Consider the following 13,885-nt stretch of genomic DNA (forward strand, 5'->3'; position numbering starts at 1 on the left):
TAGTGGGGGTGTGTGTGCAGGGAAATCACCAAACTGTGCTGGACACAGTGAATACAGGACTACAGTCAAAATCTTGAAACTAATATTGGCTTAAGGCTGGGTGAAAATTACTAAAAAATCATATCTTAATATATATTTTGGAGGAATAGCGATATTTAACACGGTTTGATTTGATGAGATCCTTAGAATTGTCTATGTACTATTATCTTAGTAATATTATCTTAAGTAAGTTGCAGTGTGTGCAGTGTTGTGGTATTTATAATGAAATAAAGATTGTCTTTTGTCTTTGGAATTACTTTTTTAATTTTAACTGTGATATAATTTTTTACACACTTTCAATATGTCAATATTACTCAAAATATAAAACTGACGGGTTGTAACAGTGGCATCTGTTACAGTACCACATTCAAATTCAGTCAGCTCTACAGAACCACACATTTTAAACCAGTTTTTGTAAAGAGGCACACTGCATGTTCAGGTGCTTGACATTATCCCCCTGTGGCAACAAGTTTTGTAAAAGAAACCTTCGTACCATATTTATTTTTAAGAGTGTACTGAGTCACACCTTAAGCTTAAAGCTTTGTTTTGTCTCTTTGGCAGAAACGGGTTTCCATACAAAATGCATGTGAAGCAAACAGGCTTGTATATCACACTGGCCATATGTAAATTACACTTGTGTGAATTTGAATGGGAGTTCCGAGTAAATAATGCATTAAATTGGCCTGCCCTACTGGTGCAAAGTGTCGCTAGACTGTCAGCAATTAACACCTCTTTTAGTATTTCTACCCCCTACACTCCACTACACCCCTTCCTTTATATTTTGACCCTTTTGTTTTCGCCTTATTCATGCTAATCTCTCTGCTACTTGTTGGACCAGACGTTTCAGGCCTACTTGTTGGCTGTTAATAGAGCCCTGACAGTGCCTTTGACAATATTCATTAATTTTCTATCATCATTTCCTGTCTTCATAATATACAATGTGCTCCTCTTTTCCTTAAAGTTGCTCAGAAATAAAACCGTATTGTCCTTGGCATACTTGAATAATGAGACTTCTGTTCATTGAAATGAACTACTGTCAACTAGGGGTGTGCCATATCGCATCGTACCCAATAACGTTTTTTAATAATGTGAACGATATTATACCCTGAAATATCATGCCATACCACCCACCCCTAATTATCACATTAGGATACTATTTTTTTTACTATTTTAGCAAAATTTCCCATTATATTGTATCTAATTTTATATAATTTTTATTTTGTTGCAGTAGTGTAATATAATTTAGATTTTTTATATAGTATTTTGTCATACCACCAAGAGTGTCATTATGGCAAAAATACCATTAAAAAAACATGAAACATTATGATTATTATCTCCCACCCCTACTGTCAACCTCAAAAAAAAGACAAGCAAAAACAGGCCAATTCCAAAACTCCAAAACTGTTACATTATAATCTAAAATATATTCACATCCATTTATAAGTAGTATATACATGCAGACTAAATGTGAAAGAACACAGCGAGGAAGGCTAGCTACCCAGCTGCCTGGATAAAATCTCTTTAGCTAGCTAACCACACACACTGTGCTAACAAAGAACACAGAGAGGACCACAGCACTTTCCAGAAAGACTCAAAGATACAATATATGTATGCATATTAAACTCAACATTTTTGCTAAACTTAGTACACATTACACATTTTGACAGAGAGTTGATTAATGTAAATGTGCTGGTTAAACAGTAGTTTTATTTTGTTAGTTGTATTTTAGATATTTATAAAGTTCACATTTCAATTATATTATAAATAATATATTCATATTTATAATTAAAAGTTGATGTAATGTAAAATATGATGATAATGTTTAGGACAATATATTGGCACCAAAATGGTTATTGGGACAGGCCCACATCAGCATATTTAATACTGCAGTAAAATAAAAAGATTGTAAATAGGTTTATAAAACCTCACAATTTTCAAAGTCACTACCCAAACCAAAGACACTTATGTGATACTTAAAATCAAACCAAAAAGAGGTTAAAATACCGAACAAATGCATTCTTCAGCACCATTAAGAGTGGCACTGACTCAGTGAGTGTCTTACTGCAGGGGTGCGTGATATGGTAGAAATATAAAATGACAATAGCTGGAGGCATTTTCACAGTATATGATAGATACAGTGTTTTATTATGAAGAAAAAGAAATCATCTTATCTCCCTCTGGCAGCTAAAGCAGATTTAGCTCATTTTACAACGACAGTTACGACAACGACAGTTACGACAACAACAGTTACGAAAACACAAAATTTATACTTGTTTATTTGATGCCTATTTAAACATAAATGTCTAAAGCTTTTAGTTCCTTCTTGGAATTTTCTAACTTCAAGAGTTATGAATGCCTGTGAACACTTTTCACCATAAATGATTTAAGAAGCTGATATTGGCTGCTATTCTGAAACCATATTATTTTAATTTCCTGGAAACTTTGTCAAGAATATTTGACAGTGTGAATGGTGCACTTAAAGAGGCGAGCTCTTACTTTGCTCCAGACAGATTTAGCTCAGCAGAAAGAGACACAGACGCATTTCGCCAGTGCATGTTTACCATAACAACCTTTCAGAGGTCCACCATTGTGTGTAAATTTAGTAACTGGGTCTATACCTTCACTTCCTGTCATTTTCTACATGCACGTAATTACTGTGGGAGCCCAAAACTGTCCCATATATGCCGCTATCAGTGAATACAGTCTGTCACATTAGTGGACAAACCTTCATGATTGTAATCTCTCTTCCGTGGTTGTTTTCTACGCACCACATACTGGTGATACACATCAGCAAAGTTAAGGTCTGAGGGCTGCAATGAAATGGCAAGTGGAAACTTTTAACTGGATAATAGTAGACTGGTTAAAAAAAATCTAAAACTTTTCAAAGCCATTGGGAGTCGGAGGTACAACCCTAAAATAATATCACAATGTTTTAGAGTCATTTTACAATTTAACAATATCATTGGCAATGAAAAAACTTTTTTTTTTTGTTTTATATAAATATAATACATAATATTTGCCAAATACACACAACCAAAACTGCCACATACTTGAAGAAGAATCGAGAAAACAGTGTGGCTACAGCTTCATTCACATAGCTTTTCCCCATTATGGAGCTTCTAAAATAGAAGTTAATGGACATAATGGTAAGAATTGTACAATCTACTTTGGTTATGCTTAGAGTTAGTTAAATTTAAGATTTAGGTTAAGGCGTAGGTTTAGGACAGGTTTAAATTCAGGTGCAGGTTAATTTTAGGTTAAGGTGTAGGTTCATCTAAGGTTTAGGTTTAAGTTTAAGGAGATATTATATAAACAATAGTAACTCACAACAAAGTAACAACTTATATAATGCAACACGAAATCTACCATTGATATATTCATAACTTAAAGCATCACAGTAAACAGCTGAATAAATACTGAATACTGTTGTTATTACAATAAGGATTTTTTTTATCACTTTAAGAATGATGGCAGTACTATCCTGCACTTTAAATAGTTTATATAAAAATACATAGACTTTTGATTTATAATGGACTATTGTTTCATTACATAATGATATTAAATACAGTGTGAACACTGTTTATTCTCACACAACATTCAGGATTTTAACTATAAGCCAGGCTAAGCAAACTTCAAAACCACAAAAAGTAAAACTGATGCAATCCAGCATCTCTTTCTCTTCTCTCCCTGCTCTTCAACTTCTAACAAAGTGACCGTGTATGAACACGTGACTTAATGCTAAGACATCTGGAAACCATGTGTAGGAGAAAGGAAGAGAGAGAAAGAAAGAGTAAAAGGAGGGGTAAGGCAGAAAGGCAGGGAGGGAGGAGGAAAAATGGAAATAACATGCGTGTTATATTAACATGTCCCAACCTGTTCCGATAAAGCAAGCAGCCTAATTGTTACACACTGTGATTCCCCTCCCAAACAGCCAACAAATATACACATATACTTTTATCCATTCATAATGTGACCATTGGTGTTAAAAAGTTACACCCTAAACACCCTGTGATTCAAAAAGAAACCAGAACAGAAATTACAAGAAAACTTTACTCACAAAGACAGCTGATCAACTGACTAGTGTTTCAATAGGATCAGTAACTACAGTGACCTCTTTATCAAACCTTTAGATCTATTGGGAAAATGTCAGTAAACTGTATTGGAAATTGCTTTTGAAACAGCACACATTCAGTGACCTTTACTTGTGCATCAGTGTGACATATGTACAGATAAACAGATGAGCAGATGTTCTTTAGGTGACTGGCAATGTCAATGCAGTGATCAGGCTGTGTCAGCAAACACACAGAGGATTTTTACTGCAGTGTTATAGTTCATAAATCCCTTATTGCAAAGACTAATAGATGTTTAAAGGGTTTATTGGTGTGAAAATCACAGGCTATGCTCTACAGAGGGGTGGACAACAGTGAAACAGGCATCTTTTGTAAGGACTGCCATTGACAAAAATGATATTTTTCAATTTAAAAAAACATATTTGACCAGATTTCACCGGAAGTCATTAATCCAGCTTATTAATATTATCCATGTCAGACACTGCATCCATTAAAATGGACATCGTGTATTTTCTTTTGTTGCGCATAACAGTAAATGACACCATGTTGTCCATCAGAATACATCATGGACCAGCCAATGAACAAGCAAATGAAACAGTAGCTTAGCCATGCTTATTGCACTGAAAAAACAGCAATGATTTAGAGCACTTTTTAAATCAATTTTAGGTATGGTTTGTGACATAAAACACTAAAATATTTGATTTAATTGGTTTTAATCTTATATAGAGTTTGTATTATAATATTAGAGCCTTCCATTTGTGCATTACAGACACAGTTCAGGTCTGAAAGGGTTGATACTATTTTACATTTTTTAATATTCTTTGTATCCAGGATTAGAGTAAAATAAACTATCTACATGTGGTTAATTTGACATAAAATATGAACAGATGGGAATTTTTGTGCACATGCACAAATTGTAAAGGTGATGGTAACAATATACTGTGCAGCTCACTCCCTCATCACATTCTCCACTCCACACGACAAAATGTGTGGCATAAATCAACACAACACTACAGGCATGCGTGCTCGACCCCTACAGTGAGGGGTTCTGGTGTCTCTGTTATGCTGTAACCTTCTGGCGAGGTTTGGAGGTCCTGGAGGGCTGGTGATGATGATTTCCTGCATGGTTATATGATTTCCTTTCATAAATACACTTGGTTCAACTTAAGAAATGAGAACTGAAGCTGAGGGTGTATCAATGCTTTTAAGATATTATAACCAATCAAAAATCTATAATAAAATATTTTTTCTCCAAATTGCAGTGGGCTCTTGCAGAACAACAATGTGCACATTAGCACTGTACAAGGGCTCACTGCTGAGTAAGAAATTATTGAGCATGTATTTAAAAAACGTTTTCCTTCCAATACTGATACCAGATTTTCAAGAATCTGCTGATACAGAGTACCAATACCTAGACTTTTGACTTTACTACTCAATAGGTGTTGAAAATTCTGACATTTATAGCATTCCAGGTTTTATTTTGGTGAAGGCAGTGTTCTCTATCCTAAGTAAGATATAATACGCTTGAATGAACAGAATTTACTGGTGCAGTAGCTGCACATTTTAGGTTTTAGAGCTGTGAATTTTTTTTTAAATTGGCACAATCCAGAAAGAAGCATAATCAGGGAAGCATAATAATCCCATACCATGTATGTACATGCTACTGACTTCAGTCCAATGGCGCATGTGCATCGGTAACTGCTTTATGGTATAATGTTCTCTGTTGTTGATGTGATATTGTGTGTAAATGCCAGTATTGATGCCAATATCAAGATAGTATCCATAATTATGGAGAGGAAGGAAAGAAAATCACAGTTTTTAAAAAAAAATCTGGATATGTAACCTAAATGTCTATCATATCCCCCAGATCTGAATTTGAACATTGAAAATTTCAGTTTGTGGACCATGGCAGACAAACTAAAGCTGTTCTCTTGGTTTATGTTATCCAAACATCTTATAGACACACTTAATGTTGGTTTTCTCTGTCATTTATCACACTGAGAATAGGGAAGTCCATCAAGTGGGGTACATAATTATGGACTTGTGGGCTGGGATTATAACTAATGTTGCATTAGCAGTAATAGCCACATCTACACACTGCAATTTAATATACCAGTGTGTCTTGGAACAGTAGCTTAAGTGCTATATATGTAGCGTATATAAGTTAAGAAGTGTCATTCTTGTTCTTGTACAAGACTGTGGGCTCCATCAAACTAAACCAACTTTTAGTAGCTTTGGGTCTTCAGTCAGTTCAGTACCTATTATCCAATTTAAAAGCTGCATCATTGTTTTTGCACCAGTTATTCCTTTAGAAGGAAAACAGGAACATCCAGGTCTTCCTTTTGCTTGGTGAAAGATTTTAAGACTTCCTGTTTGGCTGTTGGTTCGGGCATGCCATCATAATTAGCAGAAATAACAATAACAGCAATAGCAAATGGGAAAAACATTGATAAACTGACCCCAGGCTACACAATGTGTAAATATGTACAGTACATATATTGTAATCTATAATTGTGGCTAATTATTTTTTGCATTTAATTTTCTGCCTTTTTCTGCTGCCACTGCACCCACATTTACTCTTAGTGATTGTTAATAGTGTATATGTCTTTACATAACAGCAAGCAATCACAATAAGTCACACTTTGACACCTCAGAGAGACAGTTTGATGTTATTTGTGCCCACTGACCACTGCAAGAGTTAATTCAACAGCGGTGAGTTTACTGTTAAGACTGCTAAAAGTATCCTGGCAGTCTGAACTGTTCCAGACTGAAATACAGGAGTGCACTGCCAACTGTCTGGCACCAGGCTTAGATATTTCTACAAGGAGAAAAGGAGAGGTGCCAGTATGTTAATTTGCCAGTATGTTACTTTAAATTGAGCAGATATTTGAACTGAACTGTTAGCACTATGACTTTAACAACAGCTCATAATGCACCAACAGTTAAATCATCTAGCCAAGGTTACTCAGTTCAGACCCTGAGGGATCCGCTAGTATAATTTAGTATTTTACATTTTCTCACACAGCATGCTATCAAATCCTTTCTCAGCAACAAATGTTAGTACAAACTCTTAAACAAATAGCAGAAAGAAAAAATGTTATGTGTACCTAATGCACAATTATTTTGTCCTTTATTGTGATTTCTATTGGTGTACAAACAAAAACATAGACTTGGCATTGTTTAAGCAGCTATGGGATGATATTTGATATTTATTCAACTTTAGATTATTTTAATGTAGAAGTGCTGTATTGGATTGTGATAAATGTCTGAGTGTATTTTGAATATTATATGTAAAGTGAAAAATGAAACATGCAATCAGTGAGTGTGTTTACTTAATAATTCTTAATAATAATAAGTACAGTAATCCATTCCATACATTTAAATACATCTGGGTATAATGTAAAAATGGTAAACTGTAGGATTACATGCGTCAGGCCATAATCAGATTTCTATTTTGCCACAAAAACATGGGAAATAATCTTCAAACTTCTTGCTGTGGCTGTTTGTGAATATGCATTATCTTTACTAGAATATATATATATATATATATATATATATATGAAGTTTATTTTAATACAATGCATTACTGCCCAGTTTATAGCTGCATTTACATTACTGCAGATTAAGATGTGAATAAGCATCTGTCTTACCCAGTTACACTTGCTTGCAGTAGACTGTGAAATACTGAACTAATTCAGTGCAAGCATATACAGCTCCAGAGAAAATAAAGACCCTTTAATGGCTAGTCTCATCTCCAGACCTGAACCCCACTGACAGATGTAACCAAGAGGAAGATGTATGGTCACAAGCCATCAAACAAAGCTGCACTGCTTCAATTTTGGCGTTAGGAGTGGCCCAAAAGGTCACCCAAAAGCAGTGTGAAAGACTGGTGGAGAACATGCCTTTTGACTATTTATCATTTTCTTGAGAGCTGAAAGAGCTCTTTTTAGTGAGCAGAGCCAAATTAACTGGCTCACTAACAAAAGCCAGAATTCCCATCACTATCATTCATGTTTATTTTCTTATTGTGATAAAGTGAATGTAAATATGTTAAGCTTAAAATTAAGATGTAACATAAATTAAACAGCTATTTCCTAACTTTTATTTTAACATTTTGTTCTAGAAATCATGCCAGAAATAAAATGGTGGTAACAGGAAACACATACAAAAAAAACACTTTTAAAAGGTTTATCTCCAGCACTAACCCAGCATTCTGTAAAAACGCCAGATGATCACACATTCACAAATTGTCCTGTGATTCTCTCCGGATGAAATGTTTATGTCACATTGGAATTTGACAAAGTTAAAATGAAGGACAGAGTTCTTTTGGGTTCATTTGGTAATAATACACTTAACAGACATGGGGAAATGGGTTTGGAGCCATTCCACTGATAAGAGTACTGAAAGTATCCTGTATCACATCAGTCATTGTAGTAAAGTGTGACTTTATCAGTTCTGTGGCTACTCAGCTTTCAGCAGATGTTACAAAGATGCTATAAAGCTGCTAATAAGTATACATTTCATGTGCTTGCAACTCTGACTGCTAATTTTTTTTTTTTTTTGCCAAAAGTATAGATAATAAACACTGATTTGCATGGTTATATTACACGTACAGCATCATTCTACATGCATTGTCACACTACTTGTTTTGTGTGAAATATATAAAATGTATAAAAGTGTAAATAATCAATCTTATCTTTCGCCATATTTTTAAATCCAGCTGCAGACACATTGAGAAGACCAACATCTGTGTGTACTTTAACAAAATGCCATGCAGAATCCCATCACAGAGCGATGCACTCAGGCGCTCTCAGAGAGCGCACACACACAAAGCAGTTTGCCACGCTTCATTCACGCTAAACACAGCCCATGCCGGGGTAAAGCCTCGCATCACTCCATACAAGCCACCTGATTGGTCCGATCTCCATGTGTTTTCTTTTAAACACTGCATAAAGCTGCCATGTTAGGTGAGAATGATCAAACACACAATCAGTCACACACATACGTGCACACACACACACACATACCTATACACATGCACACACACGCAGACTCTTCACACAAAAGAAGAACAGCTCAGCAAAGAAAAACATCCTGAGGCTGAAAAAAAAGAAAGGAAAAGAGGAGGGGGGGGCAGGGAAGAGGGAAGCAGGAGGAGGGTCAGGGAATGACCTGTTTCCTGACGAGTAGTCCCTTACACAGGTGGCTATCAGAGAGCTCACACACACACTCACACACACACACACACACACACACACACACACACACACACACACACACACACACACAGGAGGGCCATCTACCATTACTGATCCATTCACAAGCAGAACTGATCCGCTATTCCAACTTCACTTCAGGCAAAATACGAGACCAAACCCACAGGAGAAACCCCAGATGCCTGCGCACACACACACACACACATGCACACACACACACAGTTATATACTCAGCACTATTGCGTGAACTGCACTGTTACGCTTTTTCTGGTAGACAGCATATTGCTTTTTATGATCAGCGTGACTAAACTAAAAAAGGCAAACCACCCTTCACACCTCCAGATGCTAAGTTTCCTACAAACACCACATGTGAAAGAAATAAGAAAGTGGAAGAGGGATTTTAACAGAACACATAAAAGCAGTTTGCCATTTTGTTCAATGTCAGATCATCTTTAGTCTTTATTACAGGAACTCTGACAGACCAACAATATCTTTATAAGGGTCTACTTTTTCAGAACGCACACACTAGTACGCTGTTCCAACAGGACAATGCTCATCCACATACTGCAGTTTTCTCAAGAACTTGTTTTAAAGACACAAATAAAATGCTATGGCCACCTGCATCATCAGACCTATCCCTGAGTAATGCTAGCCTGAGTGTGGGATGCTATTGGACATGCTATCAACACTCCACCTCAACCGAAACAGCTGCAGAAATGATGTGAGAATATTCAAGCTGCATGGGATGGATTATTACTTCTGAATAGCATTGCAATTCCACACTTGCATCTATATTTTGTTGAAGAGTGTATGTAATATTTAGGAGTTATTTGTAGCACTGAACAACTTAACAATATTTTGTTGTACATGAATAAAAGCTCTCAATAGATCCAACAGATTGGAGTAAAATAAACAGATTTAGGCAGATATATTTTGCCTCTGTCATGGAAAATTACAATAGTGCAAAATTTCCTTTTTGTATCAAGCAAGTTGTAGCATGACTTGTAGGACTGACTTTGCCTTACATAACATTGCATGTCCTATGATGTAAATATTGCACATGTTAAATTCCACTTACAATGTTGAGGCAACATATTGTGTAGCCCTAGTTACTTTCTAATTTACAGAAGTTACTGAATAACAGGTTTTAAAATTAATTGCTAACAGTTTGCCCAAGGTTTAAGGAGGTGGGATGTGGGACCCTTACAGTGTTTCAGTGCTGGATGGATGCTTACAGTACAAGAAACCCAAGAGAATCTAACACAAACCCCAACAGTCGAAGATTATTCTTATCATCGAGATCAAATTCAGAATATTTACACCACACTTTCAATCCGAGGTGGAAAGTTTAATCCAGGCTTTAAAGTTCAAAAAGGACAAAGCCACAGCTTTAGTGGAAAAAACAACAAGAACACACACCATCCCAAAGCCAGGATGTTGACATGATGAGGATCTGAATGTTTACATCTAATCAATTAGGAGCTCTGCTGTAAACATGCCACTTTATTTCAGTGCCCTCGTACAAAACTAACTTAATTTCAAAATGATCTGATTTCTCTTATTATCTATTAACTCTTACACATATATTCCACATACCATAATATAAATAGTGCAGTAGAAACCAAGATATACAGTCAGACGCATCTTAACAACAGTATTGGATGAGACCTTGTAGCTTGTAGCTTGTTGAGAGTGGTGGTGAGCTGCAGTGTACTACTATTACACAGAGGAAATAGTGAACATTCCTCAGTCCTGGAGCCATTTGGTCACAGAAACCGAGTATGGAACAGGGGAGCAGACACAGACAGAGTTAGGGACAGAGGGACAGAGGAGGGGGGAGAAAGAAAGAGAGAGAGAGAGAGAGAGAGAGAGAGAGAGAGAGAGAGAGAGAGTGAGAGAGAGAGAGATAACAAGAAAACCAGAGCATCCAGAGAGAGAAAGAATTTTAAAGAGGAAAGCAGAACATCGGGAAACAGGACTTAAGAAATGTACATCATTAGATAAATTGACACTACCTGCACATACTGTACATTGTCCTCACTTATAGTCTAATTTAGCAGTACAAATTAAAACAGTTCTTTAGATTTACCATTTAGATCCAACTGGTTCAAAATATCTGATTGAAATTGATCAACATTCCTTAGTGGGTTTACATTAGCCAGTGAAACAGATAGACATAACCCAATCCTACACACTAATATTACCCAATTCTAAATGTTAGCATTATCAAATTGTGTGGGATACTATTATTTTACTATTGTACCTCTATGTTATTACCAGTTATTATCTATTAACATTACCAGTACCTATGGGTTAACATTACAAACTCTTCATGTTGACATAACTAGAACCTATAGGTTAAAATTACCAAAACATACAGCTTAATATGACCTAATTCTATAGTTTAATGTTACCAAAGTCTTAATGTTAACATTACAGAATTCTTTAGGTTAATAGTACCAGTAACTATGGGTTACAATTGTTAAATCTTATAGGTTAATATGACCGATTCCTAAAGCTTAACATTACCAAATCCAATTGGTTAACTTTACTAATCCTTCTTATTAACTTTACCTAATATCATATATAAACATTGCCAAATGTTAGAGGTTAACAGTACCAACATTATCAAATAATTTAGGTTAACATTACCAAATCCTTTAGGATAACAGAACCACTATCTTTAGGTTAACATTACCTAACATTACCTTTAGGCTAATATTATCTAATCCTATAGGTTGATATTAATTCTATAACATTACCGGGTAATATTGGTTAACATTAACAAATCCAATATGGCATCATTTATCATTAACAAATGCAATAGGTTAACATTGTCAGATCAAATTAGATTACATTACCAATCCTTGTGCATTAATGCAATACAAGATTGCTTTAAGATAACTTTAACAAATCATAAAGGTTATCATGATTTTTCGTGAATTTATCTGTAATATTTTCCAGAATATCCAGTATATTATCCAGCTTGAATTAAAATCTTTTACACCATTTTTATGGGCTAGATTATCATCACTCAATTCTACAGGGTTACACTATTTATATGTGTAGTTAGTTAACATTACTCAGTACTATAGCTCAGCAGTATCCAGGACTATTATATTCTGCTTTTCTCAGAGACTGGTATCAATGAGAGCTGGATGTCCACAGAAGATGTCCACACAGGACGTTTTCTTTGCCTCTTTGATGTTTTTGCTGCTGCATGGAAAAGTTGGAATTTCCACACTGAGCAGACATATGAGCAGTTATAACCGGTCACAGAGGGAGTGAGAGACTGAGACAGTATCCTATCCGCTGTCCTCCTAGATTTAATGAACTTACGCTATCTTCTCCAGACTCTTGTCCTGTTAAAGTGGAGCAAAGTGCGCGGCTGTGCGAACCGCAGCGTCTCACCTTACCAAAAGCAGGCGGACTGGTTCCATCAGGGATTCAGCATGAAACACCCAACTTTCAACTGGAGAGAGGAGAAATCTCCTTGTTTATATTGTTCTATTTAGATTTACATTTTTCATTTTTTGCTCTGTGTCACTTCTTATGGTCAAAAGTATACTTATTCTATATGCACACAAGAGATCATCTGGACAGGAGATGAGCCCACAATTCTCTTCTCCCTCTAAACAGCTAGTTACAGCTATCCTCTGCAGTCATATGCGCCTGATGAGTGCCAGTTTCTCCATACTGCCACGTTGAATGTTCAGACATGTGGGGATCTGAACTGTTTGAAGCAGCAGTCCCCCTTCACCCCCTCACCCCCTCTACTTCAGATTCTGCAGCAACCCTCTATACTAGTACTAAAGGGGAATAATAAGGGCTAAGGGATGATGTGAACTAATATTAAATATACTCACCTTTACGAAAAAAAGATCAGCCAATTCCGTTCAAGACAATTTAATCCAAAACGAGCCCAGTTAATAGCGTTAATCCCGTTTATACGTCCCGTCCAGCATCGACTGAGAGTGGAAAACTGCAGCAGCAGCTCCTGAGAGCTAACAACTCACGCTAACATGTGGAATTGCTGGGTGGAATGACCCAACTGAGCAGAAACAGGGGGTGGTAAAAGTGTGGCAGTAAAATACCAGGACAGGACCTCAGCTCGCGTTAACGCAGGACGCCTTTGAAGAAGCAGCCTGTGTTGTTTGAACTGAAGATATGAGAAAAAGTGAGCGTGCACTATCGCCTCCCCCAGTCCAGCAGATCTTGGTATGCTCCACGGCTGCTTGTCATGCCATTCTTCCCAACTGTAGCAGTGCAGGAGGGGGGAGCCATGGCGCCAGCAGCGGGACCTCATTGCAGAGGAGCGGGGCAGAGAGGGCGTGACTCAGTTGGGATAGGCTCATTGCCCCTATAGCTGAATAGTAATAGACTGATGTAGCTAAACTAGAGGGTGTGTTTTACTGTAGCCTAATGAATCGCTGCTTTTTGTCCAGGAGAGGCTGTAAAAAAAGTTTAGGAAAAAAATAGTTGTTACAAAATTTCCCTTCTGCTCTTTTCACAAAGAAGTATTCATTTAAGTTTCCACAGGAGCTACTGTAGCTAATTACC

General features: G+C 36.5%; 1 protein-coding gene across 1 annotated transcript in view; it reads right to left on the reverse strand.

The window, feature by feature from the left end:
• frmd6 (FERM domain containing 6) overlaps window positions 1-13,592 on the reverse strand; it is a 30,699-nt gene extending 17,107 nt beyond the window's left edge. The window contains exon 1 of the mRNA XM_015605668.3: window positions 13,192-13,592. The gene's annotated coding sequence lies outside the window, so the exon portion shown is untranslated. The remainder of the gene's footprint in view (window positions 1-13,191) is intronic.
• Between the last annotated feature and the right edge of the window lie 293 nt (window positions 13,593-13,885).

The sequence above is a fragment of the Astyanax mexicanus genome, chromosome 7 (assembly GCF_023375975.1).
Source record: "Astyanax mexicanus isolate ESR-SI-001 chromosome 7, AstMex3_surface, whole genome shotgun sequence".
NCBI classification, from domain to species: Eukaryota; Metazoa; Chordata; class Actinopteri; order Characiformes; family Acestrorhamphidae; genus Astyanax; species Astyanax mexicanus.